The sequence below is a fragment of the Rhinopithecus roxellana genome, chromosome 14 (genome assembly GCF_007565055.1).
Source record: "Rhinopithecus roxellana isolate Shanxi Qingling chromosome 14, ASM756505v1, whole genome shotgun sequence".
NCBI classification, from domain to species: Eukaryota; Metazoa; Chordata; class Mammalia; order Primates; family Cercopithecidae; genus Rhinopithecus; species Rhinopithecus roxellana.
The window spans coordinates 77,877,823-77,894,088 of NC_044562.1; the positions used below are offsets into that span (position 1 = coordinate 77,877,823).

Genomic DNA, 16,266 nt, shown 5'->3' on the forward strand with positions numbered 1-16,266 from the left:
TTATGGTACCATTTGAATTAATTATGTGATGCATTTAAAGTATACTCATAAATTCATAGTCACATTTTTAACTATTTCCTATATATCAACTTCTGCAACAAGCACTGGAGAAAGTCAAACAGTCAAAACAATGCCCCAGACTCTGTGAAGTTCCTGGGTAGAGAAGGAGACAGACATATACCATACCTAATAATTGGAGGTCCAAGAGAATGAGAGAATGGCAAAAAGAACGTTAGATAACCAGACCACCTCCTGGTGAGAGGGCAAAAAAAAAAAAGGGGGGGGTGGGGGATGGGGGAAGAGCCCTGAATTTGATTGAATACCCTAAAGAGATCTGATTTTAAAACACAAGTGACTACACTACCTTTAATTGATGAGACTTTTTTTTTAGCAATACATGGAAATAGGGGCTTGTGGGCAACTCAAGTTCAGAAAATGAAGAAAGTGACAGTTCTGCACACCTGAATTATGGCTGTAAATTTTAAAGCCATCACATGTGATCCTTGTTTTTACCTGGATTCCAACTGCTTCCTAAAGCCATGGATTGCTCAGATTCAATAGGCAGAGGAATGGGAAGCAGCAGGAATTACCAGAAATAAATATATATCAGATAATGTGACCACAAGCTGTCCCTCGACATCATCTTCTCATTTTTTTTTTTTTTTTTTTTTTTTTTTTTTTTTTTGAGACGGAGTCTAGCTCTGTCGCCCAGGCTGGAGTGCAGTGGCCGGATCTCAGCTCACTGCAAGCTCCGCCTCCCGGGTTTATGCCATTCTCCTGCCTCAGCCTCCCGAGTAGCTGGGACTACAGGCGCCCGCCGTCTCGCCCGGCTAGTTTTTTTTGTATTTTTTTTAGTAGAGACGGGGTTTCACCGTGTAGACCAGGATGGTCTGGATCTCCTGACCTCGTGATCCGCCCGTCTCGGCCTCCCAAAGTGCTGGGATTACAGGCTTGAGCCACCGCGCCCGGCCTCATCTTCTCATTTCTTATGGCGCAACTTTTAATTCAGCATACTGCTGCCATAATAAAGATCACAATTTCTTGAGTTCCTTATGGCTAGATGTGGTTCTGTGACCGAGTTCTAGTCAATGATTTATAAACAGAATTATTATATGGTATTTCCAGAAAGTCTCCTTAAAAGAGGGGAGACATGACATTCTTCCCCTTCCCCCTTCTTTCTTTTTAGAGCATGGATATGATGGCTGGAGCTTGAGCAGCCATTGAGGACATCAGATGAACTTGAAAATGAAAACTATGAGCTGAGTATGACAAAGCAAACAGATAGAAAACTGGATTCATGATGACATTGCAAAGCTGCCATACCAGCTCTACTCTGCTTCCCCCTAATCTTCCTTTATAAGAGAGAAATAGTCTTCTGTTTTCTTCAAGCCACTAGTACATGCAGCTGAGTCTAATCCTCAGTGAGATAACCTTTCCAAGTATTTTCCTACCATATGATGAGAACATAACATGATAAGTGACATACCAGAAGCACAAGCATGGTGTGTGGGTAGAATAGTTAAGGTGCTGCTTACTCCATCTAGGGAGTCCCAAAAGACTTTATAAAGAAGATAAACTTGAGCTGGCTCCTGAAAATTAGAGTGGATTTTTCAAGATAAAGAAGGAGAGTGAAGCTATTTTAGGCTCAGAAAACAACATGTGCCAAGACATAGGGACATAAAAACGCATAGTAAGTCCAAAAAAAGTAACTTTGAGGCTTGACTATATATGATCTTTTGGATCTGAAGAGAGAGCAGCAGGGAAGGATAAAGTGAGGAGGAAGAATGATTAGAGGAAGGAGATAATTTATCTGTTCTGCATATGAATTTAGTTACCCTTCACATCTTATAATTCAAAAACCAGTAAGTTATCTGTGTATGACCCAGAAAGAATAGCAGTTAATTTTTTTCCCCCTTCTCCTGGATCAGAGACAAAGGAGGAGGCTGCCTCTTTATCTCATTCACTCCATTCAACAACATATGCCTTCGTCTTTCCCTAGTACCATCACATAACTTCAGCTTCAATCCTAGTTTGGCTCAGCAGTTCTTACTGCCTGTGGCTATCTGAGGTTTTACGTCCACATGCCCTGCCAGCTCACCTCTGTGGGCAGCTTTGGTGCTCTGTCTTTCAGTGAGTCACTTATCCTAGATCATCTCTACAGCACTTCCCAGGATTTGCACTTCCCTTGATCTTCTCAGGTTTCCTGATCCTTCTGTTCTCACTGAGGTCAGTCCCACAGAGAAGAGCTGCTTAAGCAATCTACTGTCTAATAGACCTAATTCACCTCCAAAGCAGTTCACCGTGACTAAGTCATTTGTAGACAGATTGAACAGATTTGACTGAAATGACACTAGTAGGCTCAACACTGGCCAGCCCAGCAGGGAAGGGGCATCTCTCTTCCATAAGCAGAGAGTGACCTGGCAAGGGTTCAATGAGAAATAGATGGTGGATATCCACTTTAATATAGAGAATAATGTACCTTCCTGTGTTCAGTCTCTTTCTCCACAGGAAATATGCACAGGGGGTATTGTTTAGTTATTGGCCTGAGGAGAATGGCAGCCAACCACCACTCACCCAGGTCACCACCAACCCTCTATGGCTTCACATAACCATCACACAAGGAAACATCTTCTTTGGAGCCCAGCATCATAGAAAGTTGGTTAAGAGAACCTCATCTGATCCTGTAAATGTCCTGCCTTTCATGGAATTCATCCTGCTTTGGTTCAGTAAAGCAAGATCTTGTGAAAGATTATTATCTGTACATAATGAAAACCAAATGAATTTGAAGACTTTGCAGTACTTTGTTTGGACTGGCAATATAAATTCTAATTCTCTCACAACCCAGAAAGAACACCAGTGAAGGGAAACCATGTAGGTTATTCTTGTTTCATTTGTGAGTGTTTCTCCCTCTTTTGCAGTTAGAACATTATCGATCCCAGCCGGGCGCGGTGGCTCAAGCCTGTAATCCCAGCACTTTGGGAGGCCGAGACGGGCGGATCACGAGGTCAGGAGATCGAGACCATCCTGGCTAACACGGTGAAACCCCGTCTCTACTAAAAAATACAAAAAAAAAAAAAAACGAAACAAAAACTAGCCGGGCGTGTTGGCGGGCGCCTGTAGTCCCGGCTACTTGGGAGGCTGAGGCAGGAGAATGGTGTAAACCTGGGAGGCGGAGCTTGCAGTGAGCTGAGATCCGGCCACTGCACTCCAGCCTAGGCGACAGAGCGAGACTCCGTCTCAAAAAAAAAAAAAAAAAAAAAAAAAAATCACTGAGGGCTTACTGTATGTTGACAGCTTCCTAACATGCCTTGATTTCTTGTCTGCCTTTTAGCTGGTGCATCTGACTACTTACTAGATGGTTGCATTTTAATTTCCCAGAGACATCTTAAGGTCACCATGTTCAAAACCAACATCTTCCTTTTTTTTTTTTTTTTTTTTTTTTTTGAGACGGAGCTTCACTCTTGTTGCCCAGCCTGGAGTGCAATGTCATGATCTCAGCCCACCACAACCTCCGCCTCCCAGGTTCAAGCGATTCTCCTGCCTCAGCCTCCCTAGTAGCTGGGATTATAGACATGTGCCACCATGCCCGGCTAATGTGTATTTTTAGTAGAGACAGGATTTCTCCATGTTGGTCAGGCTGCTCTCGAACCTCCCGACCTCAGGTGATCCACTCACCTCGGCCTCCCAAAGTGCTGGGATTACAGGCGTGAGACACTGTGCCTGGCCACAACATCTTCCTTTCTTAAGGCTGCATTCCACCTGGTTGTTGAAGTCAGAAACCTGGATTCTACATTCTCCCATATCCAATTAGAGCATGCAGAATAATGGCTCCCTCAAAGATGTCCACATTCTAATCCTCAGAACCTATTAATATTCTACTTTATATGGCAAAGAGACTTTATTTATGTAATTAAGGTAAAGGTCCTGGAGACGGGGAGGTTGTCTTGAATTACCTGAATGGGCCCAACTTAATCACATGACTCTTTTAAAGTGGAAGAGGGAGGCAGAAAGAAAAAAGAAGAGTCAGGAGAGATTCAACATATGAAAGGGACTTAACCCGTCATTGCTGCCTTTGAAAATGGAGGAAGTGGCCATGAGCCAAGAAATGCAGGCAGCATCTGGAAGATGGAAATGGGCCTCAGCTGATACCTAGCAAAGAAATGAGAATCTCAATTCTATAGAAGCAAGGAAATGAACTCTGCTAATAACCTTAATGAGCCAGAAAATAAATTTCCCCTAATGCTTAAGAAAGAAGTACAGCCCTACTGACACCTTGATGTTAGCCCACTGAGACCCACGGCAGACTTCTAACTTAAAGAACCATAAGATAATAAATTTGTGTTGTTTTCAGCCTCTAAGTTTGTGGTGATTTGTTATGATAGTAATAGAAAACTAATATACCAATCAAATGTCAAGTCTTCTCAGTTCTACTTCCTAAATCCCTTACTCATAACCTGTCCCCTCTTTCACATCCTAGTCCAGTCACTCATCATTTCATACCCATACTACTCCCGTGGCCTCCTTGTTTTTCTCCTTCCCTCTACCTCACACCCCTCTAATCCATCTTGTACTTGGTAGCTAGAATTTCTTTATAACATACAAATGTGACCTCGTTATTTCCTTGCTCAAAATTCTTCAGCAGATGCACACTGCCAGAATGATAAAATGTTAACCCCTTTGCATGATATATACAAATGGTCTTTCCTATCACCTACCTGTCTACTTGATTTCATCTTAAACCACTTGCTCGCCAGATGCCGAGCACTGTGCTACACCGTACTTGTGGCTCCAAAACAGGTCCTATTCTTTCATGCCTCAGGGACTGCACATGATGTACCTCCAGTTTAGAATGCTCTCCCTAATTTATCCACCTGGCAAGCTCCTACTCATGTTTCTTGTGTATCTATAGTGCCCAGCACAGAACTACTCAGTAAATTTTTTAAATGAATGCATACAAACATATACATGTTGTATGTAGGCCAAGAAATGGTGATAAGACAAAATATGACTTGGTCTTCAAAGTAGCATAAAATTAGACAAATACGGAACAGCTCTTTCGGATATGAGCAAATTCCAACTAAATTATTCACAGCAAGCAGATTTGAAGAATAAAGGAATATTAACTTGATTTGGATTTGACAATATAAGCCTCATTCCTCTGCTTTTGAAGCCCAAATGTCTCCAGGTCTCTGAATATATATAACTAAAATGAGCAACAAATCATAATTTAAACCTCACTGTAGACAATAGCTGATGTCACGACCATTATACACACATACATAGTGGGTCAGAGACAGAAGGAGATGAATACCAATAACCATCATGTGTTGAGTGCTTATTACCACAAAGCTTCATGTCAAGTGCCTCACATATAAGTCAACTAAACGTTGCAACAACCCTATAAATAGGAATTATTCTAGTTTCACAAGTGAAGAAAATGCAACTTAAAAGAAGAAATTTTCTCAAGAACATTCAGCAAAAATTGGAAGAACCAGGTTTTAAATTCAGGTATTTCTGTCTCCAATGCCCATATGCCCCACTCTTTCCCATATTTTATCTCATGAAGAGTCCATTAGTTTGGAAGATGAATTAAGAGAACATATATGCAAAAAAAAAAAAAAAAAAGACAGAAAACCAATTAGCAAGCAATGCCTCAAGAAGGTGCAAAATGAAGCCCTCAAACATTAAAGCACACTCACCAAGGAGACGCTGAGTAAAAAATTTCTCAGTGAGGCAGAGTTAATTCAGAAAGGCTTCCTGAAAGTTGTGAATTTTAAAGCAGGACCTCTGTTCACAGAGGGGACATAAATCAGCTGACTAGGGGAGGAGGGTTTTGGAGGAGAAGGGGAATAACAGAGGAAGATAGAAAGAACGAAGCATAATAAATAAGAAACAATTGTTAACATCCAGTTAAACACTTAGGAATGTCTTAAAAAGATATTCTATTTACTTACTCATAAAAGCAAAAAAGCAAGACATTTGAGTGTAATTAACTGTCCTGATAGTATTAACTACAGCAACAGAGCTGCCATTCTGATTACAATTGGTAGACCTCATTAATAAAGTTGAATAGTTAGTCATGTGTCTGTGTCTCTCTCAGTGTCTCTCTCAGTATCTTGCCCCAGCTGTTCCTAAAGTTGCTTTTCTCCCTAGGTCACATCTTACCTGTTCAAAATCAATTATTTAAAAAAGTTTACATTTAATTGTAATACGTGATTCATCTCAGTGTAAAAAACATTCCCTGGCCAGGTACGGGGGCTCACCCCTGTAATCCCAGCACTTTGGGAGGCCAAGGCAGGCAGATCACTTGAGGTCAGGAGTTCGAGACCAGCCTGGCCAACATAGTGAAACCCCATCCATACTAAAAAAAAAAAAAAAAAAAAAAAAACAAAGAAAAATATAAAAATTAGCCAGGTGTGGTGGCCTGAGCCTGTAATCCCATCTACTCGGGAGGCTGAGGCAGAAGAATCGCTGGAACCTGGGAGGTGGAGGTTGCTGTGAGCCAAGATGGCGCCACTCTACTCCAGCCTGGCGACAGAGTGAAACTACATCAAAAAAAAAAAAAAAAAAAAAAAAAATCCCCAATACTGGAATGTAGAGAATAAAAAGCAAAATTCCTCCTCATTATAACTCCTAATACCAGTCTCCTCCCCATTATCAGTATGGGTTGTATTCTTTTAGACCTTTTATTACATGCATTTGTAGTATCTGCTATAAATATTTTATATATTTATTTTTATATATATATACACACACACACAGTTTTTCTGTGCTGTAAGTAGATGTTACAATATAAATTGGGTGATATATTAATTTTTTTTTTTTTGAGACAGAGTCTTGTTGACTTGCCCAGGCTAGAGTGCAATGGAGTGATCTTGGCTCACTGCAACCTCTACCTCTCAGGTTCAAGTGATTCTCCCGTCTCAGCCTCCCAAGTAGCTGGGATTATAGACACCTGCCATCATGCCCAGCTAATTTTTGTATTTTTGTAGAGACAGTGTTTCACCATGTTGGCCAGGCTGGTCTTGAACTCCTAACCTCAGGTGATCTGTCTTGGCCTCCCAGAGTGCTGGGATTACAGGCATGAGCCACTGCTCCTGGCCTTAATTTTTATAATTATTAATTTTTATAATATAGTTGAAAGCATAGAAATGGGATTATACACCACATAAATATCCTGGTACTTATTTTTTCCATTCAGTAATACCTCTTAAAGTTCATCCATATCACTTTCATACCTAAATGGCATTCCACAAAATGGGTAACTATATTTAGCCATTCATGTATTGGTGAACATTTAGGTTGTTTCTATTTTTGTTACTATTAGAAAGAAGGCTGAAATGGCTTACATATGCCACATGTCATATGGGATTTCAAACTTTTAAAATATTTCTTAGGTGGCAAAAGCACTGACAAGTGAACACTTAGTATCCTTCCAAGAAATTAAATACAAAGAGAGAATATACTGCTGCATCTTCTGGGGGTGGCTCAATGAGCAATTTCACAGCAGTGGGGGCAACAGAGCTACAGCCAAGGAAGAAGCAATCAGCAAATGATCCCACAGGATTATTAATAGTGCTCCATAGAACACACTGTAATGCCATAGAACACACTGTAAATAGTGACCTTGAGTTGATGGATTCCAGCAGCTACAAACTTTAAACCCTATTGCTGGGTTCCACTTGCAAGAATCTGCTACCTTGTTCCAGTAGTGGGTATCCCTAGGTAATAACCCCAGCATATGTGACACAGACGAAGATATATTCAAAATATACATATGTGGCCAATGTGGTGGCTCATGCCTGTAATCCTAGCACTTTGAGAGGCTGAGGCGGGCAGATCACTTGAGTTCAGGAGTTCAAAACCAGCCTGGGCAACACAACGAAACCCTGTCTCTACTAAAAATACAAAACTTAGCCAGGCATGGTGGCAGGTGCCTGTAGTATCAGCTACTTGGGAGGCTGAGGCAGGAGGATCGTCTGAACCTGGGAGATTGAGGCTGCAGTGAGCCAAGATGGAGCCACTGTACTCCAGCCTGGGTGACAAAGTGAGACTGTCTTTCAAATATATATATTTATACACTTTATATATATATACACATATGCTAGTAATTCCACTAGAGAAAATATTTGAAAAAATATATATATTATATATATGTATTATAGTATATATATGTAATACAATACATAATCTCTAGTGGAATTACTAGCATATGTATATATACTATAATACACATATCTATATATGTATTAAATATAATGTAATTGTATATAATATTTATATATGTTATATATATGTATTTATATGTACATATAATATATATTTATATGTACATATATAAATGCATGTTTTTCTATATGTATTATAGTATATATACATATGCTAGTAATTCCACTAGAGAAAACATTTGAAAAAATTACAGAAATAGCTGGAGACATTTATAATTAGAAAATAGATGATATTAAATGAAACAGAAATCAGTATCACAACGCTACATACTATACTCTCATTAAACATGAAAGATTTGTCCAGGTTGGAAAAGATATCCTATCCATGCTAAGTGCTAAATCCATCACAAAGACACCTCCCAATCAGGTCAATCCCTTAAAGTAGGGAAAAGGAAGAGAAGAAGAGGTGTATAAGAAGAACATTAGATGGGAAAATGCCTGGAAGAAAGCAAAGACAAAATTCTCCTAAATCACATCTCAGCCTTAGATCACCACTGTCTAAGAAAGGAAGCATCTATGATTAATAACAATGATGCTTTACGGTAACTAAAGAAATTACCAAAGGTAGTAAGGAGAAAAGCAAAGACTTATAGTTAAATTTCAAGCTTGTTGATTCTTCTTTGTTTTTGTTGAGAAGGAGTCTTGCTCTGTCACCCAGGCTGGAGTGCAGTGGCATGATCTCGGCTCACTTCAATCTCCGCCTCCTGCGTTCAAGTGATTCTCCTGCCTCAGCCTCCTGAGTAGCTGGGAATACAGGCATGTGCCACCACACCCAGCTAATTTTTGTATTTTTAGTAGAGATGGGGTTTTACCATGTTGGCCGGGATGGTCTCGATCTCCTGACGTTGTGATCCGCCTTCCTCGGCCTCCCACAGTGCCGGAATTACAGGCGTGAACCACCACACCCGGCCTTGTTGATTCTTTTGATTCTGATTCCTAATGACCTGTTTGGTCCTATACCTTAAATAATGCCATTTGCAATGTTAGGCTATACATCCTAACATGTAAAGTTACTACATACCAGCACCAATCTGCTTCAAAGGTCATCTCAGAATATGAAGATTACATGTTTCCCATGTCAATTATTATTAACTCAGGCCTGTGGTAATGACTTGCAGAGGTTGGGGGGTGTCACTAAGCTCTATTAATCCTTGACCACTACCTCAAAACTTAAATGTTCACAAAACGCATGAATCACATTTTCTCATTATCTCTAAAGCACATTGGGGTACCTTTCCTTCTACTGTACTCTCCTTATGCAAACACACAGGACACATAAGCAATTCAGCCATGCGTGAAGAGTGCAGGAGAAAGTCAAGGACAATAGAAGGTCCCATGTCAGCAGAGATGATGGAGGGGACGAGTGGGTGTGTGGCTCGCTGTCTGAGCCAATGTGGTCTTTACTGACATCTGTTCTTTAATTTCCTTCTTCAATAAGAATTCAACAATATCATCAGTTCCAACTGATAATGTCCAATGTGTCAGGGAAGTAGAGCTTGCCCCAGGGCTGGCTAACGATCCTTTTCCTAGGTGGTCCTTCACACATAGAGTGGAAACCACAAGCCTGTTCCTTTTCACACACATTTGTAAATGCATAATTTTTTTAAAAAATCATAATTTTAAAGAGATGTGTTTCAAATAGATCATGTTGTTGTCTAAACACTTTCCCATCATCACATTCTGGACTGTTTACCTGGATTCTTTGGAAGTGTGTTCTTTGAAGGTGATCATTACAGTGTGTCTAATGAGAGATGTAGAATAACTCCTCAATTTGATCAGCATTTTAAGAAAAAAAAAAAAAAAGCTTTATATGTGTGGTGGCATAAAAACCAGTGATATGGTGGAGGGCCAGGGTATAGTTAAAGCCGAAGGTTAAGCATGCCGTGTGTATCAATCACTTTTTCTGGTGGCAAGTTATTTTAAAATAGTTATTTTGTATGAAAATTGTTGGGGAAAGTGGAGTGGCAATAAAAAGCAGGACTTCTCCCTACCTGGATTCTGAACACCATGAACACAGTCAGCAGATAGGTCCAAAATAACACCTTTATTATGGATAGAACTGATGTTGGAGGATGTAGCTTTCATCTGTAGGGAGTGGGCTTTCTCAAACTGAAAGGCAGAGTTGGAGGTAGACTTATCTGGCCAGTCTTGGGACTGGGCTGGACCACCACAGGTACCTCACTCGGGAGCAGAGCCTTTGCCCCTGAGCTTAACTATGCTGACAGCAATCAAGCAGGCAGGCTAACTTCCAGGAGAAAGCAGAAGGGAAAGAGCAGGACCATGCAAGACCAGTTCCTCCCCAAACTCACCATCTGCATAAATCACTTCTCATCCTCTAGGATCTATCAGTTTGGGTCCAATCAAAAGACAGAAACCACATCAAAAATTTGAACAAAGAAAATTTAATATAAAGAATGTTTAACTTAGGCCAGGCATGGTGGCTCACGCCTGTAATCCCAGCACTTTGGGAGGCCGAGGCGGGCGGATCACCTGAGGTCAGGAGTTCAAGACCAGCCTGGCCAACATGGTGAAACCCTGTCTCTACTAAAAATACAAAAATTGGCCAGACGTGGTGGCGGGTGCCCGTAGTCCCAGCTACTCAGGAGGCTGAAGCAGAAGAATGCTTGAACCCGGGAGGCAGAGGTTGCAGTGAGCCAAGATTATACCAGTGCCCTCCAGCCTGGGCGACAGAGCACGACTCTGTCTTGAAAAAACAAAGAACAAACAAAACAAAAAAGAATGTTTAACTTGTAACAGGGGATTAGACACTAAGAAGTGAAGAGAATTCTAAAGAATACAGATATAGCAGGTATTGGAAACAGCTGCTACCTCTATTAAGACGGAGCACCCAAGAAGAAACAAAATTGAAAGAGCCCCTGTCCCCAAACCCAACTGTGAGATTCAGGCCTCAGTGGAAAGGTTATCACTATGAGCCTCAGTGGTGAAGTTCTCTGAGGTGACACAAGCCAGGGCTGGCAAGCATAAGACCACCTGCTGGGGTGCCTTTGCAACTCACTGAGAAGCCACCAGATTAGGTGCCAGAAGAATTCGCTGGAGGGTGAGCACCACAGGGTGTCCCTAATGCCACTGAGAGCCAAACGCCACAGAAGCAATTAGGAAAAAGCACACTGAAACCTGGAAGAGCGTTCTTTCCTCCTGCAGTGGCCTTCTAGTGCCCTCTACTGACAAAGCTTAACATCTGCCACATGGCAAAGAAGAAATGTTCACCAAGTCTACTCCAGTATCACAAAGCAGAGCAAAGGGTAGATTCAGCGCTGAAAGGTGCAGGAACGAAGAGAATTAGAAAACAGAGAGAGGCCAGGAATGTTATAATGCTCTTTAAAAAAAGATGAAAAACCAGCTTTTAAGGAATCTCAATTTGGGGCTTGCAATAGGCAACTTCAAGCTATCATCAACTGAATGAGTCCAGTCTCCTCTGACATGAGGAGCACTTGTATGTATTTGAGAGATAGTGAAGAGATTGTAGAAACCCTCTTCCCCTACTTAAAAAGATATGTCTTGTGATGGGCATGAAATTTCCTCAATAAGACTCATAGTTTTTCATTCCAGAAGTTCCTTATTTGAAAATGGGAATGTTCTGTGAGGCATCCTTTTGTAAACTTTTATTGACCAAAACTTCCTTGGGATAAATGACAGTCAAGAATAAAAATGTAGAAAAAGGGATCCAGCACAGGGGCCAGTGAGGGGACAGGACCACAAACACAGACTTAATCTCTTTATGGTTTTTCATTCCTATGATTCCAATGTTGTAGGAACCGAAAAAGTGAAGAGTCAGGTGGCATGGCACCTTTCTGACTTTCCTGTCGCTCTGCCTCTAGGCAGAAATCCAACATAGAAAGATAAAGGAAAGCATGAAAGTCCATGTGATTCGAAACTCTTTTGCCCTGATCATGGCCATAAAAGGAGAACTCCTTTTTCTTCTGGGCCCCAATTTCTCACCAACTCAGTCATGAGTGCTAAGTCAAAGACGCAGTCAGCCGAAGGGAGCCGATTCATGGGTCTCCCCCTGGCTCTTTAGGTCCATTCAGGAACCCAAGACTTTCCTATAAGCTGGACCATTTTTCTGCAGAGTCTAATATTATTTCTGAAACCTGAGTCATTCATGATAATAACAATAGCTAACACTTCTTGAGAACTATGTGAAAGCCCTGTGCCAATAATGCACTGATTTAATCCTCACACAAACCCTATGAGAAAGATATACAAGTCTGTTTTAGAGATAAGAAAACAGAGGCTTAGAGAAGTTCAAAAGCTGGTAATGGTGTGGCCAAGCTTCAAACACAGGCAGCCCAATTCCAAAGTCCACAATTGCAACCATCTTGTCTCTGCATTTGGGATTTATAGACACCACCTCTTTAGATTCTGCTAGAGCAATTTATATCATATTAATGGGGAATCCATGCCTGATATGATAGGCCAGTTGCCCTTCTGACATCCTATCAACGTGAGCATCACCTCAAGCATATTACTATTCAGCTCATCCTATCAACTTAAGCATAGCATTCTTCAGATTATAAGACACTAGCAAGCAAATCCAAAGAACATTTTGTTTGAGATGCTGAATGATCAGCGATAGGGAGTATGAGCTGAGAATGTTTTCATCTGTTGAGTTTTATGTGTTTTCTGTCATTTAGCTCCCTCCAAAGTCACAGCTGGTAAAACCAAATGGGTCATTTTACCACAATAAGACCAACGTCACAGTTCAACAAGCACCATTTGTCCTCTAAGGCAAAGCCATGCACCTAATTACAACACACTGTTAATAAATTTGTAATAGACAAAAAGAAATCGACTGCTATGGATTTTTTTTTTCCCTCAGCAAAGCAAAACCATTTAAAGGGCAGATTGTGCATCTTTTCCTTATTTTATTGTTTCCATAAAGTTAGCATTATATTCTAGACAGAAAAAATCAGGGCAGACCTTAGATGAACAGATTGTACCATCAGATCCTACCACATTGTCTCTAATGGGGGAAATTAGCAGCTGAACATCAACACCTGTCACCATGAGCAGACCCTGGCACACACACCAGGTAGGAAGGCTGTACAGTTCCTTAGAGCAATCTGAGCCTGGGTCACCAGAAACAATGTGCATGCCAATGCCCACAGAAGCACAGGCTGACAGGCTCCATTTAAAGTCAGGGGGATATATGAAATGCCAGAGGAGATGTAGTAGTAGTTCCCGAGGAAGACTGGTTATCAACAACAGTGAGCTCTACAAAGGCTCTATTAGAGACTGTGCTAACTGCAAGAATGGAATCACACACGGGCAGAGAGGCCCCAGCAGTAACTATCGAACATTCGTCCTCTTTCAAGGGCAAAAGACACCACAGCAGCACCCTCTCTCACACCTGGATGGCTTGGGTCATGTCTCCACTCAGCCAGAATATGGCCAGTTGTTTTCACCAACCTCAAGATCAGTTGCAACAATTGCTACTGAATGGATTATGCTGCGGGTCCTGGCAGTTTGTAAGGGGGCCTAACTGAGCAAGCACACATTTATTTTTCTGACATTGTAAGTGTGTCTTCTCTTTCAAGGGGCTTTGGACATTTTTTCCTACCTGGTTGCCTAGCAACCTTTTGAGGGGACAGAAATAGGAAGGAGGATACTGAAGACCTATAGATAAGTGTTTATTTCATAGATTTCTTTTCAAAACTCAATCTGTTGTCACTTCCTAGGGTGGGAGTAGGGTGAAGGTGGAGGGGCTGTGCTATATTACAGTGCTGCTACTCTTTTTGGTTTTTTTTGGGACAGAGTCTTGCTCTTTCGCCAGGCTGGAGCACAGTGGCATGATCTTGGCTCATTGCAACCTCCACCTCCCAGGTCAAGCAATTCTCCTGCCTCAGCCTCCCGAGTACCTGGGATTACAGGCATGCGCCACGACACCCAGCTAATTTTGGTATTTTTAGTAGATACAGGGTTTCACCATATTGGCCAGGATGGTCTCAATCTCCTGACCTCATAATCCGCCCACCTCGGCCTCCCAAAGTGCTGGGATTACAGGTATGAGCCACCGCACCCGGCCTACTCTTCTAGTATGAACACACAGTGCCGGCAAGTGTATTTACACAAGAATTTTCAGAAACTGGGGAAGTGTATCACCGATACTGTACAATTTACTAAGATGAAAAATAAATACATGAACATTAAGTCATCAGAAACACATTGAGTATTCAGTGCCCATTTCACTATCCTCATGGATGTCTGGGACATGCCTGAGAAGAAACTGTAATTGCTCCCACTTCACCCTAGTTGTAAATGACTAGTGAATAATGCTGCATTCTTGTCTGTCTGGTCTCTTTCTTTTCACTAAATTATATTTTCCTACAAAAAGGACCCATTTCATTCAGGTGTTCAAGTTCATTCGCAAGGAACTAAGCTAAGTAGTCTTCCATGGTTCTTTTAACTTCCTCTGTATCTGTAGTTACTTCCCTCTTTTTATTTTTTGTATATTTAAATTTTCTTTTTTCTTGATTAGGTTAGTTAATAAATGATCTATTTCATTATTTTTGTCCCAAAAAAGCTCATGATTTATATATTGGTTCTACTGTGTTTCTACATTCTGCTTCAGTAATTTCTACTTCTATTTTATTAAATCCTTTCTTATGTTTTACTTAGATTTTTAAAAATTCTAATTTCTTGGGTGGAAAGCTTAATTCATTTGCTTTCATTCTTTCTGGATCATTAATATAGGTATTCAGGGCTATGTATTTGCCTCTAATCCCTGCTTTAACTATTTTCCATTAATTCTGACATGGAGTTTTTTGTTGTTTTTCAATTTTTTAACAGATGGGGTATCACTATGTTGCCCAGGCTGGAGTACAGTGGCTATTCAAAGGCATGATCATAGGGCACTACAGCCTTGAACTGCTGGACCCAATTGATCTTCTTGCCTCAGCATCCTAAGTAATTGAGACTACAGGTGCATGACACTGTACCCAGCTTGGTTATACAGCACTTTGAAATTTATTATTTTCTATGTATTCTTCAATTTCCATTTTGATTTTTTCACCTGACCTGTTAAAGATGGTTTTGTTTTTTCATACCTAGGTGGTAAGGACTTTTTGTTTTCTATGTTTGTTTATTTCTAGTTGTAATGTATTATGGTCAGAGAATGTTGTCTGTACTACTTACATTTTCAAAATTTGAGAACGTCTCTGTAGCCTTCATAGCAGGTATAAGTATATATATATATATATATATATATATATATATTTACATATGACACACATAACATGTATCATAAATATATAATTATATTTAAAACTAAGTGTATATAGATAGATATCTCAAACCCTGTCCTTGAAACTAGAGAATGCATCTCTTTTCAAGTGCCCACGAAACATTCACCAAAACATACACTGTTGCTTATTTTTAAATCTATCTTAATTTTTAAATCTATTTCTCATAAAATGAGAGAGGTTCATTAAATAACTTTTGCAACCAATGTGCATCTCCTTGTATTTTTCATAGCTTCTGCTTTATGAATGTGATGCCATAAATAAATATACTTCTTACATTTTCATTATAAAATAGCATCTGGCCAGACACTGTGTTTCACAGCCTGTAATCCCAACATTTTGGAAGACTGGGGTGGGAAGATTGCTTGAGCCCAAGAGTTCAAGATCAACCTGGGCAACAGTGAGACCTTGTCTCCACAAAAAATAAAGCAAACTAAAAATAAATTATCTAGGCATTGTGGCGCATGCTTGTAGTACCAGTTACTTGGGGGGACTGAGAATATGAGAAAAATATATTTAAAGAATCTTTCATATTAACCCATATCTATGCCATTTCCTGTGCTCTTTATTTCTTACTGTGGACTTTAGTTACCATTTCTATTCAGCCTGAAGGACAACCTTTGGTATTTCTTGCAAGACGGGTTGGCTAGAAACAAGTTCTCTCAATATCTGTTTATCTGAGGTTTCCTTTATGTTAACTTCATTGTTTTGAAGGATAATTTTGCTACATAAAAAATTCTTGGTTGACAATTGTTTTCAGCACTTTGAATATGTTA

General features: G+C 40.4%; 1 protein-coding gene across 1 annotated transcript in view; it reads right to left on the reverse strand.

Moving 5' to 3' along the window:
* MYO3B (myosin IIIB) overlaps positions 1–16,266 on the reverse strand; it is a 502,779-nt gene that overhangs the window by 339,083 nt on the left and 147,430 nt on the right. The gene's annotated exons all lie outside the window — the stretch shown is intronic.